Below are 11,222 nucleotides of genomic sequence, written 5' to 3' on the forward strand. Positions count from 1 at the left end.
TGGCGAGCTCAGACAAGGAGGAGACGGAGGTGTCGTTTGGTCTTGCTTCCCGTGAGCTAGCCAGGGAGCACAGCCGTTTATTGACATCTGCAGAAGAACACTGCCGCTAGCTAACTGCTCAGCGCGGCAACCGCACAGCAACAACAACAACACACAGGGCGCCCCCTGACCCCAGAAGGACACACCGTCACAGCGAGAGGGCGTCACCCATCACTATGGCAACATAAACAAAACATAACTGTATAAACAGAAGCCCGAACAGCCCTGACCCGCCACAATATGCTGCTGAGAATATAGCCCAGAAGAAGCGTATAGTATAGCTTTTATTTTGGAAAGAGCCATTTCTCTGTAATAAACTCTCTTTTCCCAAGATGAGTGATTCCTCAATCAGATACAGGGCTTGCAAAATCGCTAGCTCGACGTCCCGGCGCACCAATTCCTCTGACATCGTCTTATCAATCGTTAGCTTACTATGCAAACATGACAAGTGAAATCTCCCGCAGCAAGCTTAAACATGTGAGAGGTTGATCGCGCAGAGAATCGCTGACTGTTATGTGTGTGTGTGTAAAAGCAGCAGGATATATATTTTAGTTCTGCTGAGCCAAATAAGACAGGTCAGGGTGAAGAAGTGACAGCCAAAGAAAAGCTTACCACAAAACGGAAAAGTTATGACAAATCAGATAAGGCAAAAAGAAAGTGCAGCTTTATGGTTTCATGGACAAAAGAATTTCTGTGGCTGCAATATGACGAGCTATATAACCGGGGCTGCACATAAGTGGTCCGCAGGTGCGCATTCGCTGTCAAAAAACCCCCCAAAAACGCGCACAAGATATGAAGTTGCAACGCATGTTTGCATACATAAGATTTTCTGGAGGAGGACAGACATTTGTTTAAAACTCTTAAAGATGTCGAAGAAGCTCCTTTAAGCAATTACTTTGGTGTTCCTCCACCTCCAAAGAAATGTCAGAAGGAGTCCGAACCACAAAATAAGCACGTATTCTCGGGAAAGTGGTTGCAGGAGGTGAGCTGGCTTCAAACAAATGACAGAGATGTGGTGCGGAATGTGCCGTGAAAATCCCACTCTAGCGGACAAAAACAGTGCTTTTTATATGGACGCAAACGCGCGTTGCAACTTCTTATCTGGTGCGCGTCTTTTATTCTGACAGCGAATGCGCACATGCAGACCACTTATGTGCACCCGTGTAAATAACATAATGTTCTGCCGGGTGTGTTGTTGGTTTTCTCTCGATTTCTGAGTCGACAAGCGCCTTTGTTACTGGAACCAGTCATTTTAAGAAAGGCCCCCATTAGAACCCATGAGAAATGCAAGAAATGCATTATTGCTCAGTCTGCAATATCTTTCCCAGAACAAACACCAATTGCAAATAACATACTAAAAATAAACCTGAAAAATCTGTTTAGAACAGCGTACTATGTTGCAAAGAGTGAACTACCACTGGCAAAATTTAGCAGTCTTTGCAAACTTCAAAAAGCAAATGGCCTAGATTTTGGTTCCACTTGTCTCTTACCCGTGACTTCAGTGGAAATTTCAAATTCAGGATCTGACACAGACTGATTCATGTCCTACACAGTTCTTACAAGTTCATAGAAATTTCTGTTCAATTAGAACCAAGTATTTGAGTTGATGATTGTAATTTTTATACAATGTTGTAATTTGTTTTTCAACAATTTTTTGATTAATGTTTTGTTTCCTTTACAATATTATACTTTAATGTATAATATTGTAAAGGAAACAAAACAGGAAACAAAACATCAATCAAAAAATTGCTTTCTTTTTTATTCGGGCTACTTACATTTATTTTGGGCTACCAAAAACTGAAGTGTTCCTGCCTGAAGGGCTACCAGGGATTTTGAAATTTTGAGAGCCCTAAGATATATTTATTTTTTTAATTACTTTTGTTTCAGCAACATTAAATTTAAAAACTATACTTTTGAGTTAAAATATATATTTATAATTTTAATAAATGACAAATTAAAAAGGTCGTGACACCAAAGTATCGAACCGAACCGTGAATTTTGTGTATCGTTGCACCCCTAATATATATATATATATATATATATATATATATATTTTGTGTATCGTTTCACCCCTAAGATATATATATATAACACCCAGCACGCCCCTGCGGGCGGTTTATCCTTCAAGCTCGGGTCCTCTACCAGAGGCCTGGGAGCTTGAGGGTCCTGCGCAGTATCTTAGCTGTTCCCAGGACTGCGCTCTTCTGGACAGAGATCTCCGATGTTGTTCCCGGGATCTACTGGAGCCACTCGCCTAGCTTGGGAGTCACCGCACCTAGCGCTCCGATTACCACGGGGACCACCGTTACCTTCACCCTCCACATCCTCTCGAGCTCTTCTCTGAGCCCTTGGTATTTCTCCAGCTTCTCGTGTTCCTCCTTCCTGATATTGCTGTCATTCGGAACCGCTACATCAATCACTACGGCCGTCTGCTTCTGTTTGTCTACCACCACTATGTCCGGTTGGTTAGCCACCACCATTTTGTCCGTCTGTATCTGGAAGTCCCACAGGATCTTAGCTCGGTCATTCTCCACCACCCTTGGGGGCATCTCCCATTTTGACCTGGGGACTTCCAGGTTATACTCGGCACAGATGTTCCTGTACACTATGCCGGCCACTTGGTTATGGCGTTCCATGTATGCCTTGCCTGCTAGCATCTTGCACCCTGCTGTTATGTGCTGGATTGTCTCTGGGGCATCTTTACACAGCCTGCACCTGGGGTCTTGCCTGGTGTGATAGACCCCAGCCTCTATGGATCTTGTGCTCAGAGCTTGTTCTTGTGCTGCCATGATTAGTGCCTCTGTGCTGTCTTTCAGTCCAGCTTTGTCCAGCCACTGGTAGGATTTCTGGATATCAGCCACCTCCTCTATCTGCCGGTGGTACATACCGTGCAGGGGCCTGTCCTTCCATGATGGTTCCTCGTCTCCCTCCTCTTTCTTGGGTTTCTGCTGCCTGAGGTATTCACTGAGCACTCGGTCAGTTGGGGCCATCTTCCCAATGTATTCTTGGATGTTCGTTGTCTCATCCTTGACTGTGGTGCTGACACTCACCAGTCCCCAGCCCCCTTCCTTCCGCTTAGCGTACAGCCTCAGGGTGCTGGACTTGGGGTGAAACCCTCCATGCATGGTAAGGAGCTTTCTTGTCTTTATGTCAGTGGCTTCTATCTCCGCCTTTGGCCAGCCTATTACCCCAGCAGGGTACCTGATCACGGGCAGGGCGTATGTGTTGATGGCCCGGATCTTGTTCTTACCATTCAGCTGACTCCTCAGGACTTGTCTGACCCTCTGCAGGTACTTGGTGGTTGCAGCCTTTCTAGCGGCCTCTTCATGGTTCCCATTTGCCTGCGGGATCCCCAGGTACTTGTAACTGTCCTCTATCTCTGCAATGTTGCCTTCTGGTAGTTCAATCCCCTCAGTTCTGACTACCTTCCCTCTCTTTGTTACCATCCGACTACACTTCTCCAGTCCGAACAACATTCCAATGTCATTGCTGTATAGCCTGGTAGTGTGGATCAGTGAATCGATGTCTCGTTCACTCTTGGCATACAGCTTGATGTCATCCATGTACAGGAGGTGGCTGACAACTGCTCCGTTCCGTAGTCGGTATCCGTAGCCAGTCTTGTTAATGATCTCACTGAGGGGGTTCAGGCCTATGCAGAACAGCAGTGGGGACAGAGCATCTCCTTGGTAGATCCCGCACTTGATGGTGACTTGTGCTATGGGCTTGGAGTTGGCCTCTAGTGTTGTACGCCACATCCCCATTGAGTTCCTGATGAAGGCTCTTAGGGTCCCATTGATCTTGTACAATTCTAGGCATTCCAGTATCCAGCTGTGGGGCATTGAGTCATAGGCCTTCTTGTAATCAATCCAGGCAGTGCACAGGTTGGTCAGTCTGGTCTTGCAGTCTCGGCTGATTGTTCTGTCTACCAGTAGCTGGTGTTTTGCGCCTCTGGTATTCTTGCCAATTCCTTTCTGTGTCCCGCTCATGTATTGACCCATGTGCCTGTTCATCTTAGCTGATATGATGCCTGACAGGAGCTTCCATGTAGTACTGAGGCAGGTTATTGGTCGGTAGTTGGATCCCTTCTTGGGGTCCTTGGGGATCAGGACCGTCCGACCTTCGGTTAGCCATTCCGGGTGTCTCTCGTTAACTAGCAGCTGGTTCATTTGTGCTGCCAGACGCTCGTGGAGTGCAGTCAGCTTCTTCAGCCAGTAGGCGTGAACCATGTCGGGCCCTGGTGCTGTCCAACTCTTCATACTGGAGACCCTTTCTTGGATATCTGCCACTGTGATGGTTACTGGACCCTGTTCAGGGAGGTCGCTATGGTCTGCCCTCAGATCCACTAGCCACTGAGCATTGCCGTTATGGGTTGCGTCCTTCTCCCATATGCTCTTCCAGTATTGCTCCGTCTCCAGCCTTGGTGGTGCTATTCTCTTATTATTATTGTTCCCTTGCCACTGAGAGTACACCTTTGCTGGTTCTGTGGAGAACAGCTGGTTTATTCTCCTGCCTTCTATCTCTCTGGTGTACCTCCTCAAGCGGCTGGCCAAGGCTGTGAGTCTTTGCTTGGCAGTTTCCAAGGCCTCAGGTATGGACAGCTTGCTGTATTTCTTATGCACCTTCTTTGTCGCACCTTTCTGCAACTCCGTTAGTTGGCTAACCTCCCTCCATGTATATGTATATATATATATGTGTATATACACACACATATACATATATATATATATATATATATATATATATATATATATATATATATATATATATATATATATATATATATATATATATATATATATATATATAGAGGCTGGGGTCTATCACACCAGGCAAGACCCCAGGTGTAGGCTGTGTAAAGATGCCCCAGAGACAATCCAGCACATAACAGCAGGGTGCAAGATGCTAGCAGGCAAGGCATACATGGAACGCCATAACCAAGTGGCCGGCATAGTGTACAGGAACATCTGTGCCGAGTATAACCTGGAAGTCCCCAGGTCAAAATGGGAGATGCCCCCAAGGGTGGTGGAGAATGACCGAGCTAAGATCCTGTGGGACTTCCAGATACAGACGGACAAAATGGTGGTGGCTAACCAACCGGACATAGTGGTGGTAGACAAACAGAAGCAGACGGCCGTAGTGATCGATGTAGCGGTTCCGAATGACAGCAATATCAGGAAGAAGGAACACGAGAAGCTGGAGAAATACCAAGGGCTCAGAGAAGAGCTCGAGAGGATGTGGAGGGTGAAGGTAATGGTGGTCCCCGTGGTAATCGGAGCACTAGGTGCGGTGACTCCCAAGCTAGGCGAGTGGCTCCAGCAGATCCCGGGAACAACATCGGAGATCTCTGTCCAGAAGAGCGCAGTCCTGGGAACAGCTAAGATACTGCGCAGGACCCTCAAGCTCCCAGGCCTCTGGTAGAGGACCCGAGCTTGAAGGATAAACCACCCGCAGGGGCGTGCTGGGTTTTTTTTTTTATATGTATATGTATATGTATATGTATATGTATATGTATATATATATATATATATATATATATATATATAGCAGATATTGTGTTTCATTAGCTTAAAGTCAACTTGTTTCTTAACTATGAAATTCTTTAGTTCAGTAGGACTTCAGAAATGTACAGTAGATTTAAACCTTTCAAAACAGAAACTTTTATTCATTGTTACTTGCAGTGGACAGCAGGAGTTACTTAACTCAACATATTTCCACACTTGAAGCAGAGTGAGGCAGAAGGGATTTTACTTAGAATTATAGTTCTGGTAGTCAGACTGTCAGGGGACGAGGTAGAGGAGGGCCTGACATTAGAGTAGGAAGGTTAAAGTTCATGGAAAGACTTGGCAACTTTTGAGGAGCCTGAGCAGGGACACAGGACCTCTTACATCCATTATTGCTAAGAAGCAATGTGCAACCATTGCTTCTGAAGTCTTTTTGTCTTGTAGCCATTTTCAGTCAAATTCACACATACATAAATATAGAGTTATATAATCAGGTTGATAGCTATTTATTTAGTTTATTTATATAATTAGTATTATATTTGCTGTATTTTTGAAGTGCATTTCTCTGCACCTCTTCTTTATGAATTTATTTTGAAGCCTACTGAAATTGGGTTGAAACTGTTTTTAGTAAGAAAATGAAAACAAGACTACGCTAACCACAAACACCTGTGATTGCCTAACAGTAAATAACCATGTTTATAACAAAAATCTAGACCTTGCAAGCCAGAGGCAGGTGCTGTCTGAAGGCAGCTAAAACCACTGTAGAGCTAAAAACATTGTTCAGCATATCGATGGTCACAGCATGACTCAGATGCTCAAAGATCTTGATATATTGGGTCCTAGTTTTGAAAAGAATAAAGCCTTCAGGCTAGTGCCTGAAGAGCCCTTTTATTTTTAACAGAGAGCAACAAGGCTGCCTCAATCTACCAAGACCATGGAAGGCCTGTATAGAATGGCAGATGATTTCCTTTGCAAGTCATTGCCCTGTACTCCAGTTTGTACCAGGGAAACCAAACCACACAACCTCAGAGCCCTAGTAGTGTATTTTGGATGTTGTTGATTTGCCTCAACTAAGTCTCCTCAAAACCAGAGCTTTCATCTCCCTGAAAGTCTGTCTGGTTGTCCTCCACCTCATCTCCTAACAGCACTAAGGATGACCCCATCCTTCCACAATTCTGAATAAATCCCTTCTGCTTGACTCACATCTCTGTCATATCATGAGTGATGTGACCTAACAACCCAGCTTGAGTTAACTATAAGGTGTGCAGCATGCAGTTTAATCAGAGAGCTTGAGTATGTTTGATGGGATGAGTATGTTTTAATATTTATAAAATGAATTTTACCACAAACCCACACCAAAGTCATTAGAATATCATTACACTACATTGTTTCATGATCCACAATGATCCACATTGCTACAGATCTGATGGCCACTACAAGGCACAGACAATAAAAGATACTCTTCTTCTTGAATTTATTACAAAATGTAACTTCTTACAAGTGTCTGATTTAAAAGAAATGACCACTTCCTTGCTAAAAGGAAAATGAAATTCCAGCCATTGACCATTTCCTTGTTTTGGATTTTAGAATTTGATGCATTTACCTTAAAAAAGTAATCATTAAATCAAAAGGTAAATGAGATAAAAGAAAAATGCATATAATTTCAAGACAATTTGATCTCAGGTTAAAATAACATTTTTAGTTTCCTATAGCTTGCTAATGTTTGGGTTCATACAGGGAGTGCAGAATTATTAGGCAAATGAGTATTTTGTCCACATCATCCTCTTCATGCATGTTGTCTTACTCCAAGCTGTATAGGCTCGAAAGCCTACTACCAATTAAGCATATTAGGTGATGTGCATCTCTGTAATGAGAAGGGGTGTGGTCTAATGACATCAACACCCTATATCAGGTGTGCATAATTATTAGGCAACGTCCTTTCCTTTGGCAAAATGGGTCAAAAGAAGGACTTGACTCAGAAAAGTCAAAAATAGTGAGATATCTTGCAGAGGGATGCAGCAGTCTCAAAATTGCAAAGCTTCTGAAGCGTGATCATCGAACAATCAATCATTCAAAATGGTCAACAGGGTCGCAAGAAGCGTGTGGAAAAACCAAGGCGCAAAATAACTGCCCATGAACTGAGAAAAGTCAAGCGTGCAGCTGCCAAGATGCCACTTGCCACCAGTTTGGCCATATTTCAGAGCTGCAACATCACTGGAGTGCCCAAAAGCACAAGGTGTGCAATACTCAGAGATATGGCCAAGGTAAGAAAGGCTGAAAGACGACCACCACTGAACAAGACACACAAGCTGAAACGTCAAGACTGGGCCAAGAAATATCTCAAGACTGGTTTTTCTAAGGTTTTATGGACTGATGAAATGAGAGTGAGTCTTGATGGGCCAGATGGATGGGCTGCCAGCCAGGAGAAAGATACAATAGTGTGTATCTACAGCTATCTGTAAACATGGTGGGAGGTTCTGTCATGGTTTGGGCTTGTGTTTCAGTCAGTGCTGTTGGGAATCTTATCAAAAATGAAGGCAGAAAAAATGTTAAAGCTTGAGCTTTTGATTATTTACAAAGTGTCTGCCAACAGCTTCATTGTTCACCATGATTATGATCCCAAAACAGATTGCCAGTGTCCTTGAACAGAAAAAAATCGATGAAATCGTTTTTGCCTTATGTTTGCTGATATTTCAATGACTGACTGAGTCTATTTCTCTTTTTCCAACAAAAGGAATGAGAGGTGATCCAAGACAAAGTACTGTATTAGGGATACAAACTGTACTGATAAGTGGAAAATACTCTGACAAACAAATTTTTAATCTGGAATTTAATTCACTTTTTCACTTAATCAGAATCAGAAAGGGTTTTATTGCCAAATGTTGAGCAGGTTTACAACATTAGGAAATTGCTGCGGTACTTAGTGCAAGTAATACCATTGTACAGACATACCAACTAGGAAATTCAACCACATTGAATCTGGCAGATAGAGAGCATAGTTTTCTTCTTTAGTATCCTATTGGCCTACTGCTTTCAAATTTAATTAATTTAAAAACATATCTCTGGTTGTTTTACAGAATTTTCTGTTCTTTATTTTCATCTATGGTTTACTTACTGGATTATAATTTGTATGATTATCTGTTTTTAATGTGTAGTTTCATGCAGAGGTGCCAGGTTCAAACAACCTTTACCTCCCACAGGCACCCATGTTTCCCAAACATCAACTTCTGTCATAAACTAGAAAGCCATTATTTATTTTTGATGAGTCAACAAGTTGTGGGGATAGGTTAATTGGATAATCCAAATTGTCACTAGGTGTGAATGTGCGAATGAATGTGAGTGTGAATGGTTGTTTGTCCCTGTGTGTTGGCCCTGCGACAGACTGGCGACCTGTCCACGGTGTACCCCGCCTCTCGCCCTATGACAGCTGGGATAGGCTCCAGCGTCCCCCGCGACCCTGAAAAGGATAAGCGGAAGCGAATGGATGGATGCTTGTTGTTTTGGCAGTAGGAAAATATTTCTAACAGCCACTTGCTGTTTGTTGGCTTTTTTCCACTTTGACAGTCGACTGGCTTTGTTTTTTCAGTTAACTGTAATAATGGCCGCTCAAGGATATTTGTCTGTGTTGTTTCTTTTTTTAATGTTTTTTTTAATGATTAAATATTTGTAAGTAACCACCAGTAAGGTAAAATACTTTTCTGGCACTGGAAACTTAGTTTTTATAGCTACTCAGGATCAGAGTAAAGATAAAGATGAAGAACCTGAAGGGTTATGCATCCTTACGCCACCTGGTTAAAACTCTCTTTACCAATATTAGGAAAACGTTCTCTCTGAAGACCTCTTTGTGCTTGTTGTTAATGAAACAATCATGTGCAGGATCAACTACAAGCTCCTTACTGTTAAAATGTTGACATGTTGATAATGCGATTGCTCTTTCATGGTGGGAGGCCATCAAAAGATGTATCAGTAGCTAGAGATCAACACATGAGAGATACAGCTGACATTGACGAGTTAAAACAACTTGCAGTGTATGTGGTTGAACATTTAAGAGCAGGAACCCAATTACCCTTAGGGTGTAGTCTTTGGCACAGCAGACACAAGGTGATCAGTACACTGCCCGAGCATGTTGAACCCCCCAAACTCCAGTTCATTTGACTAGTGTGATATGCATGCCATGCTCAGGCACAAGTAGGCAAACTATGGTCCAGTTGGACTTGAGTATGGGATGCATACAGTTTGATCGCTATCTGCACTCAAATATGAAATGTCAACACTTCCTCAGTGACAGCTGCCTCTGCGAAACTGTGCGAGAGCGCTTTTCAGGAGAGTGTATGCATGTGAAATAAAGAGAACATGTACAAGAGAAACTGAGGCGCTGAGACAAATGGATGCATACTTGGACCCGGCTCATTACGTGCAGTGTGAGTGCAGGTCAGAGAGTGAGTGGGGAGGGAGGATAATCATGCTCAGGCAGAGTATGAGGCAACTGTGTCTAGTGTAAGTATGCTCTATTCTGCCTCCAGGTAATTCAAATAACTGCGAAGATTACACATCATCATTACAACCTATAACTTCATTTCAATGGGACTATATGTGCTGTGTTCCAAATGTAATAATGTTCCCCATTACAACCGCAATTCATCTTTTAAAATGATTTCAGTGGCCTTTCTTTTGATTTCAGTGCAGTTGAGGTAAAACTGAGATGGTGAAAATTTATTTGTATAAAAAAAAAGAAAAAGCAGATAGATCAAATATCCTTTTATTTTTCAGTGTTTGGAAACGTCCACATTTAATCTATTCTAGGAGCAGTGGGCAGTCAACCCTGGGAATCAACTTCAGGTGTAATCTAGTTCTTTGGTCAAAGGTGTAATTTTTATACTTAAGTAGTAGCTTAATCACATTTTTTTTTCTAAAAAAGCAACACTTTATTTTACATTTTGCTATAGAGTTGTGCCTTAAAATTCCTCACATACAGACAATTTTGAAATATATGCCAAGTCTTTTAAGCACAGCTTCACTTCAGCTAGTGCGTGGTTGTCAAAAATATCAAAGATTTTACTGCATAGGGAACTAGCTATATTTTGAAAAAGTTAACAGCTGTCAAAAATAAATGGGAATAAAAATGAAAACTTTTCCTGTTCTTATCTCCAAAAGTTTTTTTATGAACCTTCTCTACTGATTTAAGTTATACTAGTAATTACAGAGTATGTTTAAAGGGGTTCAGCTTGTCACTAATTCAAACCACACTACGCTCCCCCTCTCATACAGACCCCCCCCTGAGTATCACAAAACATTCATCAGGCCTGACTCCATGACCCCTCTGCATCCCCGGCCTCCCCGGCCAATCAGAATCAAACCAGACAGCGTCTCTCTGTCTGTAACTTTTGTACACACACATAAAAGCCTTCTTTCCCTTCAAGACTGTTTATACCCCCAAAGCCACGTCCCCCTTTAAAAAAGAAAAAGAAAAAGAAAAAAAAAAAGAATCAACATTGGCACTGCCCTGCACATTAATGACCCCCAAACACCCATACACCCCTCCAACCACCCCGCTCTTCCCTCCACCCCCTTATCACAACACTCCATATCCAGGTGACAAATGAGGTTGCTCCAGTGTGTGGTATAAGGTCAAAGGTCGACCTAACAGTTTTTGAGGTTTAGGGGCAAATAGGAGTCATTGGG

This window comes from Mchenga conophoros, linkage group LG13 (assembly GCF_057382185.1).
Source record: "Mchenga conophoros isolate Kocher_MC1m ecotype Shallow Benthic linkage group LG13, M_conophoros_male_GT1.1, whole genome shotgun sequence".
In the NCBI taxonomy this organism is placed as follows: Eukaryota; Metazoa; Chordata; class Actinopteri; order Cichliformes; family Cichlidae; genus Mchenga; species Mchenga conophoros.